This window comes from Tasmannia lanceolata, unplaced genomic scaffold, assembly GCF_043159265.1.
Source record: "Tasmannia lanceolata isolate RefF3 unplaced genomic scaffold, GAP_Taslan_0.1 ptg000023l, whole genome shotgun sequence".
NCBI classification, from domain to species: Eukaryota; Viridiplantae; Streptophyta; class Magnoliopsida; order Canellales; family Winteraceae; genus Tasmannia; species Tasmannia lanceolata.
The window spans coordinates 25810412-25822747 of NW_027518700.1; the positions used below are offsets into that span (position 1 = coordinate 25810412).

The 12336-nt window shown below is 36.7% G+C and overlaps 1 pseudogene across 1 annotated transcript in view; it reads left to right on the forward strand.

Annotated features, from left to right (window-relative positions):
• LOC143856252 (protein yippee-like) overlaps positions 1-4766 on the forward strand; it is a 58353-nt pseudogene extending 53587 nt beyond the window's left edge. Inside the window, exons 3-6 of the transcript XR_013238138.1 lie at positions 2430-2473; positions 4210-4318; positions 4399-4454; positions 4531-4766. The product of XR_013238138.1 is annotated as a protein yippee-like (transcript). The remainder of the gene's footprint in view (positions 1-2429; positions 2474-4209; positions 4319-4398; positions 4455-4530) is intronic.
• The last annotated feature ends 7570 nt before the right edge of the window (positions 4767-12336 follow it).

Sequence of the window (12336 nt, forward strand, 5' to 3'; positions counted from 1 at the left end):
ATCTCTAAGGGGTTGCAACAACATATCAACATTTGCCCTCTCTTTTTGTAGTAGAGTCGTCCTTAGCAAGTTGTAACCCGGAGGCAAATAACCGGAAATTGGATTGTTGACCGCATAAGAGTATGAACTCGCATAGTGTGGGTTCCTTGCTAGGTGAAATGGCAAGCCACCGGAGTAAAACATCCGAGCAATCTCGCCATGTAGGCGATCACGGGCCGCCATGTTGAATGCTTTTTCAATAGCACTCACACTTCCACTTGGACCACTTGTCTTCCTCCTCTTTAGATCAAAACTTGGAGGGACAGGCATATTACTTGGGCAACTCAATGATCCACTACTTGATGATGGCTGCAATGGCACTCTCTTGGGAGCATTTTGCTTCATACGCTCTTTGCATTCTTCCTCAAACCTTTGCATTGCAAGTAGATCACTTGCTTTCACTTTAGGACATGGTCCGATTCGTTGTCCCGCTATCTTCAACAAGTGCGCCCTAACCCTTGTGTAGGAGCTACTGAAACTCTTACTGCAAAAATTGCATTGCCACCTCACATTCCCTCCACCCTTAAGATCTTTATCAAATCTAGAGACATGCTTCCATAAAGGCTTCGACAAATCTTCATCAGTAGAAGATGTATGTGCGGCTTGGGCGGCGCTACTAGCACCGGATGAAGACATTCTAAAATCTATTAAACAACAAAAACAAAAATTACTCAGTTATTGTACATTTGTACCCAAAAATGTAATGAGCCCCAAATAGATTTTTGGATTCAAAATTAAACAGAATAGGGCCTAAACTGAACAAGTGAATAGGGCCTAAAATGAACAGGGCAAAATCATTAAATGTAATGAGCCCCAAACAGATTATTGGGCTCAAAATTAAACAAAATTTTGAATCCAATAATCAGTTTTGTAGAATTATTGTAGAATTCAAACAGATTATTGCACAAATAATTAGTAGTGGACTGGAAAAAAAAATAAGGGCAGCAGTAAAGCCTATTCTCTAGCAAATCCCATATACAAGCAAATACCAAAATTCCATATACTAGCAAATTAGCAATTAGCAAATCTCATATACTAGCAAATCCCAAAATACTAGCAAATCCCAAAATTCCATAGCAAATTGCCAAATTCCATATAAAACATTTTTCAGATTTAAGGCCCTGTTCGTTTCAGATTTTGACAACCGATTGTGCTCCCAAAAGGGAAAAAGCCCAAAACCTATTTGGAGATTATGACAACTGATTGTCAGCCCTAAATAGGTTTGAGGCTGATAATCAGTTGCCAAAATCTCAAACGAAAAGGGCCTAAGTTTGGAGATTATGACAACTGATTGTCAGCCCTAAACCTATTAATCTGAGGAAATAGGTTTGGGGAACACAATCAGTTGCCATAATCTGAGGAAGGAAAAAGAAAAAAAAAATGGGAGGAATAGAGAGAGAGAGAGAGAGAGAGAGAGAGAGAGAGAGAGAGAGAGAGAGAAATACCTTTAAGAGAGTGGAAGGGAGAGCCGGAGGTTCCGTCGGAGGAGGGAGCCAGAGGGAGAGCCGGAGGGAGAGGAAGAGGAAGAGGGAAAGAGAGAGATATATATGCGTTAGGGTTTTAAAAAAACCCATATCGTGGTTTTATTAAAGTTTTTAAAGACCCCCCCCCCCCCCCCCCTTTTACTCCACACACACACCCCTAACTTAACTTTTTTTTTAAAAAAAAAAAGTTAAACGTGTCGGGTGCGTCGGGTGCGCACCCCAAACGCACCCGACACGCACCCGATTCACAAAAGTTCGTTTTTTTTATATAATTTCTAGGGTGCGTACCCGGGACGTACCCGAGACGTACCCGAGCGTACCCGTACCAGATATGCACCCGACACGGGTACGAGGGCTTTTTAGGGGTACCCGTGCTTCACTGCTTTTGGTTGTATTCTGAATTGTTTTCTAATGAGTAGGAAAGTCCGTCTCATCATAATTGCGAAGAACAAATTTGATGTCATCCATTAACTCCTTAAATTCCTGGATGTCAACCTGTGAACCCTAGCATTGCACCAACATTTTAAGGGTTTTGGTTGCCACCCATAAAGTTTAGGCACTCTCAACCACGTCAGTTTGTCCTATTTGATATCACTGAGGGAGATGTAGATTGGACAAACTGAAGTGGGTGGAAGTGTCTAATTCAGGATGGAAATACCAGCCCCCAAAACTATATTTGCAGATAAAAAGCATTGAATATGGAATCACTTGCAGATCCTATAATCTAGAAGTGCTTGGAAAGATATGACTTACAGCTAAGATATAAACCACATAACTTTTCTGCATCTTTAAGAGCAGTTTTTGCTGGAAGTTTTTCGAGTAATCAGTGTCTTTAACATTTGCAAGTTTGTATGATGTGAGGCGCGGACATTCTGACTCAAATTTTTTCTCTGTTATTTTATTCAGTCTTTCCATTGCAGGCATGGGAAAGCTTATCTCTTCAGTAAGGTGTAAGTTTCTTGATTCCCTCTACTTTTTATTAGCTCGGCATTGATTGCCTATAATTCTTTTTATAAACTCAGTATTCTGTAAACTCATTTTTTTCGTACTCAGTTATCTTCTTCTTGAGAAAAAGTGCAGGTTTTTTTTTTGACCTCCGGACTGTTGCATTCATGTTTTTTCATTTCTCTAAGTGGATGAAATATATTTGATTATGTATGTGCTGAGTGATCATTGGATTTTATCTGATGCCCATGATCTTTTCCATAGTTATAAAGATAAAACCCACCAGACTATTATATTGTTCAATGGATCATCTACTTAGGGTGTTCATTGTGTCAAAATGTGTGAATCATAGTTTCAAGAATCTTAGGACATTCTGACTCAGTTTAGCTTATTCTTAGTAGAGAAGACTTGGAAGTTTCTTTTTGAAAACTATGATATTTTCCTTTTTTGAATGCTTTTACCTCTGATCCATATCTTGTTATATTTTCCTTCTTAGAAAAGCAGATGACGCCCAATTAATAATCCCCATTCATATTGACAAAAGCATATCATACCCCTGGATACTCTTGATTTGAATCCAACCTAGGTTTCAATGATCATTATCCATATTTAACAAAAGTTTATCATATCCTTGATTTGCCCGTATCCTAAGATTTTGGGGTTTAAGGGATCCCCATACCCAATCCCTAGTCATATCGATTGTCCAGACACGTATCCGAGTAGCATGGTTCCAAAATCAACCACACCTATACTATTTGGCCACATGTAACTTGTTTTTCCTTATTTCAGTAGTTGGTTGCATCTGAAAATCCAAAAAATGTGTCAGTATCACCCACAACCCACATGCTCGCACCACTTATGGTCTATCCCATAGTTACCAGGGTTGGAAACGGAAACGGGAAACGAAACGTGAAACAGAAACGGGAAACGCATGAAAAAAATATAGGAGAAATGAGAAACGTGAAACAATAGAAAATGGTACGGAAAACGTCTTAGGAAATGATGTGTTTTTTCCAAAATGATTTTCGTAAGTTCCACACATGTTTCCTACACATTTTATATGCGTTTTCTAGGAGTGTTGCACACGTTTATCATGCGTTTACACATTATTTACATAAGTTTTCCATATGTTTCCCATTTGTTTCAGAAATATTTCTCCAATTTTGTATCATATTTTGGAAACGTTTCCGAAACGTGTTTCCCTCAGTTTCCCAACCGTGAGAAACACATTTTAGGGGAAACGGGTTTCCCACCCGCCCAAGGAGTTTCCGGCAACTATGCTCTATCCAGCCACCCTGCTTGTCAATGACATGGTTTAGTGTCGATGTTTCCTGGATAGGTGTTTCAGCTCAACCCTGGAAAACCCAACGTGCTGATCTTATGACACTGTCAACAGCTATATTACATCAAAAAACATATCCAGATGAAGGAAAAAAGCAGTCACTGTACAAAGAGAATATAAATAATATGATAAAAACAATAGAAAAAAAATAAAATTAAGGTCTTCCCTCAAATAACATTGGCGTGGGTCAGACAACACCTCTTAAGATATGGAGGTTCCTTGTTATGTTTTGCTAGCATGGCAGTTACATAAAGAGGCAATGTGATTTAAATGTTTATGTGCAAATTACAATGACAATAAAGAGGGTTTGTTTCTCTTCTAAACATCACCTATAATCCAATTCACTCTTCCCATGGCAGTGAATGATGTATTTCTCTCTCCTCTTCCAATGTTTGACAGCGTCAATGTCTCAGTTGGACCTAAAGAAGAGAGGATGATGTTGACGGGAATGCACACTGTTTCCGACATATTCTGCGTCTGTTGAGGAGCGATTGTTGGATGGAAATATGTGAGGAGGCAAGGTCTTTAGAATTGTAGTCCAAGTATAATCTTACAGCAATGTTTAGTAACTTGGCTATTTGCTTTTAGGAGGCTGCACATGAGAGAAGCCAGAAGTACAAGGAAGGAAAGTTCATCTTGGAGAGGTAGGTAAATTTGATCAGATTCCTCGTAATGGTAACATAGAAGAAAACTTTACTGAGATAGGCTTTTGCTTTACAGGTTTAACATAGTTGGTCCTGATGGTACCAACTACTGGATCGGCGAAGCTCAGGTTGGGAGTGATGATGCTGATGATGCTTGATCGGCGAGCTCGGAGAACTGTACATTCTCTCCTTTGTTCTTGTTTCATTGCTTGGATTCTGAGAATTGATATGTTTACTTCTTGGCAGCTCACACAACTGACCCAATAATGTAGATTGTCATTCCTCTTGTTCATTGTATATTGTTGGTGCCTATTTCCATAAACTTGCCCAATGTGTCACTTCAGCGCTCCGACCCTTTTGAATGTAGGCCTGCGTTATATCATTACGGGTAGAAGTGTTGGAATCTGACATGGGTATTGAGTATCGGATTCGGCAAACCCGAGGAAACTGATTCATGGATTCGCCAAAATATTTTAACCCATTTTTCAAATTTTAATTTTTTTGCATAATAATATACTTATTAGAAATGATGTATTGAAAATATTAATAAGAACATGTAATGTTTTACTTTCACCATTTCAAAAAATATATCTAGTAGTATCGTGTGAAAAATAAAATTATTGGAATCCTTGAAAGGATGAACTTTAGATTAGCCTTTACAGGTTCAATTTGATTGCACTTTGTTAGGGCCACTTCTCTTTGTTGGATGAGATGATTTGCATTTTGTCTCAGAAATCTTGATTTCTGCTTCAATGAAAAAATTAGCATCTCTAACCTATTGTTCATAGAAATACTGGTTTGAAGTTTGAACAACCTCTTAAGCTGATGTTAAGCCCAGCCAGAGAGTTTTGGAGTCCAAGAACAACTGTTCAAAAGCTAGTACACCTCATTTGCATTGTGTGAGTAGAAAGATACGGTGGCGCCCACATATTTGGGTGATCTAAACCATTCATTTGTTGGGCCCCCGATGTAGATACAACCTATCAGCTGTAGCATGACCCTAACCCACCAATCGGTAGATGTTTTTGTTCTGTTCTGTCTATTTAAAACCTCAACAAATCGGAGGGTTAGGATCCGCATATGGAGAAGATTTTTTGGAGGCATGGCCTATCTCTACATTCGGGCGCTACAAATGAATGGTTTAGATCACTAAATTATGTGGGCCTCACTATTTTCAGTACACTTGCAAGTATGTGAGAACCATATAAAAACTCTTTTGTTACCGTATTTTTTTCTCGTCCGGGAGTTAACCATATAAATATGGCTAGGCTATGTGGGATTTATAATCTCAGATGGACTTCACGAACTATGTGTCACTCTAGGGGAGTCCAGCAGGCTCTGAGTGACTTTGGAGAATCAACAAGGACTTCAGAGTGATCAGGTCTTTGAAGTGATGCATTAGCCACGGCCTTACGGTTGAACGACGACCGGAAGGACCACAAATTTCACCAATTCACTCACACCACTTGGATTTTGATCTTGGTTGTGCCCAAGACATTCCTTTTAGCGTCATCGTAAGCACGCACTGAAATCTCCGTCTTAGTCAGGAAGAAATGGGAGAATTTTAAGTCCTAAAAAGTTTCTATTTCATTTTTTGACCATTTTCACAGGAAGTTTGGGCGCCCTAGTAGTAGGTCAAAATAAACAATGTTGTGGTCCTACCCATGATGGAGGTGGGCTACACTGTACTTGTCTAATTTGGTTATTTACCATGAGGCAAGGGCATTTATGTCATTTTATATCAAATTAGGATGCTTCGAGCATTTTATAGCATAATGATATTTGAAGGTTTCTCTCTTTTTAGGATTTTTGTATCTTTCAATAATTAAAAAAAAATTCTCTTCTTTAATGAGATAAGGATATTTTTGTTATTTTCACATTATATAAGGGCATTTTGATCATTTCCCATGACGTATAGGTATTTTAATATTTTCCTTATTTTATGAATTTTTCTATTTTTATTTGTCCATTATACAATTTTCCATTTTAGAGGGTATTCTCAGCAATTTTTTCATGAGATAAGGACATTTATGGTATTTTTCATGATGTATCTGTATTTTAGGAGTTTGTCTTTTTAGAATTATCTTCATTTTCCTGTTTTTTTCCATGTAATAAGGCTATTTGTCATTTTATGAGATAAGGCCACGCTTGGATAACTCATATTTTTTGTATTTGGATTTGGATTTGAGTTTTGGATACAAATTACATCAATAATCCTCATGCTCATGTTGTACGAGAGGGAGGGAGGGACGTCTGACTGCATCGTCGAGGAGCATCGAGGTGAAGGAAGTTGCCACAAATATTGATTTCCAAATAATATCCTGCGGTACAGATTTCAAAATTGGATTTTAATTCACTATTGTAGCTGATTTGGAAATCTAAGGATATGATCCAGTTCCAAATCTCAACTGCAAATGTGAGAAATCCAAATCTAAATCTTGTGGGTATCCAAACGTGGCGTAAAGGCAATTTGGTCATTTTATGGCATGGGGTGTTTTACGAGTTTTTCCTTTTCTTCTCATAAGGGTATCTTTGTCATTTTCTTGATGTAACTGTTTTTTAGCGTGCAAAGGATTGCAGCCCCCGGGTGTACGTCATTTTTTATAACTAAGTAAGAGGAAACATAGTAGGATATATACCCTTAACCTCAATACATGACAAGAGAGGAAAAAACCTCCACCGAAGAAGAGAAAATAAAGAAACGCCCCTACAACGTTCAGAGTTCGGGCGGAGATTATGGAAACTGAGAGTGTCACACCTTGCAGCACCTCTGGCTTCGAAGGGCATCTCCGACCATGCTTTATAGAATCAATTTTCGTTAGAATAGCACCCTGAGTTTGCAAGGGCGTCCACCACTGTGGTGCCCTCTCGGTATTGGTGTTGGGTAGTTGCGGATGCATGGTCAAGAGCATAGAGACGTTTGGCCAATCTGTTTGATATATACCATGAAATTCTGCCTTTTCCTTTGGTCATCTATATAAGAATCTTGCTGTCTGCCTGATGTAGGCTAGGAAGAGAAATAGAAGAAAGAAGAGAAAAGAGAAGAAGATAAGAGAAGGAGAAGATTAGAAGAAGAATATGTGAAGAAGAAAAGGATATCAACAGTCTTACCGTTTTAATAAGATGCACAAAAGGATCTTATCGTTGACTATTTAAAGGGCTGTTAGTGGGATATTACATTTCTCAAAAAGCTCTTTCAAGCTCTTTAAATACTAAACGACAACATACTTCGCGCATGTTATTATGACGGTGGAGTGCTAATATCATTTCCCTCAATTAATCATCAAAACTAAAAATCCCCAATACATATATATATATATATAGGCAATGGAATTAAAATTCCATGAAAAATAAATAAAGCCTTATTTCTAAATAACATGGAAAATAAAAGCCTTAAAAACTAAAAACATGGAAATATAAATCTTATAAACTAAATACTATGGAAATAAATCCCTTAAAGTTCTAATGGGCAAATATGCCTCTTATTGGGCCTATAATTTGCATCATTCTCCCCATCTTGAAAAAAACTCGCCCTCGAGTTTTTGTCCGCCTGGATCAAATATGTAGACTATCAACTCGAGTATTAACAATGGTAACTCATCAAAGTATCTTATGTGTAATGCTTGTGATATCTGCAAGAGGTGGTATGGAACACGAGCGTAGTGGTATAGAAGAAAGCATCCATGTAGAACCATAAAGACACGAGCCTCTCTTGACAATCAAAGAAGCTGGACAGATGGCAACATACTCCTCCTGGGCTGACGCGGTGACTATAGGTAGTACCATTATATGACCATCGTCCGTAAGGTTAACACCAATAAGCTCATCCGTGGGTATCTTATATGGCTCGGTGACATCGGACTGACAAATCTCCTGTTGATCATCATATACACTGAAATTCTCAGTCTCAACCAACACAATCATCTCGATCAGAGCATCTACTGTGGAGTCATTCATGCCACTGTGCTCATATAAAGATATGGAACCGGCATCCTCAATGGATTGCTTGTGCTCTTCAGGATCTGGCAATGCATCATTCGTCACTGTAGACACCCCCATTTTGCTACACTTTAAAAAGCAAAAGATTCGATAGTTTATCAAGTCCCGAGTCTATATTTCGCAATAGATTAGGCATCCATGCATTCCAGGGTAGATTTCATCTCATTTTAGGTGTTTGGAAGTTGATTCGCAATCCTAAAGGTTTCTAGGGTGTTCCAATGGTATCTGGAAGATGAAAGTACAAGTTTCCAAGCAAGTGAAAAAACCTGTCATTTTTAGAAATTTCAGGGTTTCCCTCATTTTTGCCCATTTTTGCATTACAGGGGTATTTTGGTCATTCTCAATGTGTCCCGTTTGACCCCCGAGTTGTGTTTGAGAAATCTTGAGCGATTCCATGAATTTTCGGAAACCTGCTATTTTTGAAATTTCTCAGGATTTTTCCTAGTTTCACTAAATTTTTGCACCTCGGGGTAATTTGGTCTTTTCTTGTGTGATACTTTGATCCCCGAAATGTGTCTGAGAGATTATGAATAATTTTCTGAATTTTGGAAAACCTGCTAAATTTTGAGTTTCTCAAGGGTTTCACTTAACTTGGAAATTTTATGTGTCAAGGGCATTTTGGGTATTTTCAGGGGGTACCAAATGATCCTGTTTGATATTGCTCACAAAAAGGACCCAATTTTAAAAGTTTCAATTTTTGAAGTTTGACCACAAAGACTTTCCATTTTTAACTCCCCCTTTTAAAGGGTGAACCAATTTGAGGGTGTTTTGGTCGCATTTGGATGTGTAATGGTCGAATAGGGGTATTTTGGTTCGAAAATTATTTTTGCTAAAGGGGATGGTTCGACCATATGTCGATGGTGCACCATAAATGTCATATCGGTTGGGTTTATCAATAAAAATTTAAATTTAAGGAATTTTATTGAATTTTCATTGAAAAAATCCAAAATACATGTCATAAGGCCCACTGGGCTAAAGCCCACAAGGTGGGGGTCCATGTGGACCCACCCATGTGGGTTGGCCACATAAGTGGACGCCCCACATGAGAAGGCCACATGCAAAAACGTCCAACAAGGGATGAGGTTGTTGGTGACATCATATTTGTTTTGAAAAAATAATAAAGAAAGGAAGAGTTATAATTAGAAAGGGTTTGTATGATCATGATACTAAAATAGCCATAACTTTTTCTTTCTCCTCCAAAATATTTGTAATTATACTTGTTTCGAACGTATTGAAAAGATCTACAACTGTCTAGTTTATTTATGACTTTTTCCTGAATCAGCCTCTAAATAGGTCAAAAATGAGTTCAAACGTCGGGCAACCATTTTTCGACGAAAATCATTCACAAAAGCTAGTTTCCTATGTGAGAGGGCTTCTATATTGATCTTGAAGGATCTCCATTGTGTAATTTAGCATTGCTTGGCTTGTAAGAAACGAGGTTTAGAAATAAGTTCAGTATGGAAATCAAAGAATGAGAAAGTCAAAGCACAAAAAACAAAGCAAGCACAACCTTTGGCTTTTCTCTAGAAAATTCATCTATTTCTCTCTTCCTCTTTGGAATTCATTCATCTTTTTTGTTGCTTGGTGTTCATCTCTTCTACTTGGTTCTTCACAAAGTGCTTTCACATATTCAATACATTCAACATATTGGAGGCTTGTTTATGATTCTTTGGGGTTTCTTTTGCGATTAAAAGGGTAAGTCAAAGCGTATATCTAAGGATTATTTACCATAGAGACAAGGAGAGCTAGCAAGGTTGGTTTTCCAAAATCCTTTTTCATGTAGTTTAAACTAGAAGCATGCTAGGATTGAATTTGTGATTTTCTTTGAAAAGCTATGAAAATAAAATTGTTTGCATGTGAAATTTTGAGGAGATAAGGTCAGGTTTAAGTTATTTAATAATCTACAAATTTTTCTTGAAAAATCTATTTTTTAATATTAAAATTCAATTTTTGGAATTAAGAGGGTTTAAATCCACTTTACAAAACAACTTTAATAAACCTTTGAAATTTCTTGAATTTTTTAATCTCTGAGTCTTTTGTGTATTAAAAAGCATAGAAATCTGGAATTTTTAAAAATTTTGACTCCATTTTGACCATGATTTGACCTTTGGAACTTTACCCTTAAAGGGGTAAAATTCTAAAGATCGAATTTAAAAAGATGTCAAAACAGATCAAAAATCAATGAAAATTTAAACATAATAGAATTTTAAGGTTTTGAAATAGTACGAATTATTTGAAGGATTTTGGATTTTATTTAAGGGGTTTAAAAATTTATTTAATCCTATGGGTATTTTTGGAAAAAACTAATTTTCGAAAAATATATAGAGTTTCCAGAGATGAAATTTGGATGCGAAGTAACTAAGACTTGATCTAATCTCTTGTGAATGTTTTAAGATTTTTGGTTGCCGTTAGATACTTGTTTATGATTTTTTATGCCAAATCAAGCCCATATTAAATCGGAACAAAATAGCAAATTGCCATGAAAAATTCTGAAAATATTTTATTACGATTTACTGCTAGAATTACATGTTTCACAAAGTTTGGATTGATTTGGATTAGATTTACTATGTGTTTCTTTGTAAATTTATAATATGGATAGAAATCTTTAACATAGGAAAATTAATAGTAAATTACATTTACAATTCATGAAAATTGTACAGTAACCTTCTCTGGTCAAGATAAAATTACTGTAAAAATTTGAACTTATTTAGATTAGATTTGCTATGAGTTGCTGTTAAATCTATAATCTGGACAGAACTCTTCAACATTGGAAAACTGATAGCACAACATATTTATAATCCTTAAAAATTTTACAGTAATCTTCTCTAGTCAAGAGAAAGCTACTGTAAACATTTCAGCTTAATCCGAATAGATTTACTATAAGTTGATGTGTAAATCTCTAATCTGAACTGAATTTCTTTAAAATACTTAAGAAAATCAAAATAAATTCGAATTGTTATAAAAAATTTCAAAGAATTCTAATGCTCTATCATGTATTCAATCTTTAAACTATTGAAATAGAAACTTTAGGAGTCATTGATTTTCTTTTTAAATTTGCAATGTTATGATAGTTTAATCGCACAGATTGTGTTCATAATCGTATCCAACTTGCGACCAATCCTTGATAATTTGAGCATTTAAATTATAGTATGTTATTAGCTCCGAGGTCCACTGTCCACGGAAATCTTAAGAAATATGCCAGGCAATATCATACTATAACTTACGTGCCAAATTACGCAAGGGTGGAGAGCACGATTCCCTTTTATGAATGCAACTCAAGGCTGAAATTCATCAAGTCATAGAGCCTTTGGTATTCCTTAGATGTTAGGAATCGAAAATGTTTGAAAAATTAAAAATCTTTAACTTAATAAATTAAGATCATTTGATCCATGCTTTTGGAACCGTTGGATAACAGTACCTCTTCGTAAGGACCTTTAGAACCAATTAGGAACACTTACGTTATGTTCTAGGTTTTATGATGTCCTAAAGTTAGAGAGTTCAGCCTCATCACGACCGATTGCTATTATTAGCAATTGAGTTATAGATCTAGTTACACTAGTTACCCCTTTTTCCTATAGGACAAGCCTAGTTACCTAGGATGTAGGTTCACCTGCATTAGTCTAAGATATGTCTTGCACTTAGATAAGACCATATAGCATCTTAGATGGAGTCTTAGGATAATAAAATCTACTCAACTTGAACTAAATAATCTCTCTTAAACTGTTGAAACAGTCATTCCTGTCTAGATTGGTGTCCTAGATGTCTTAAGCATGTAGCTTAGTTCAGGCACCGAACTACGATCGACTCTGATCCCAGTGAGGCTTGGAAACGTCGGCAGCTTTGGATGCTTTGAATGGCATACCAAGCACGAGTCGGCACACCA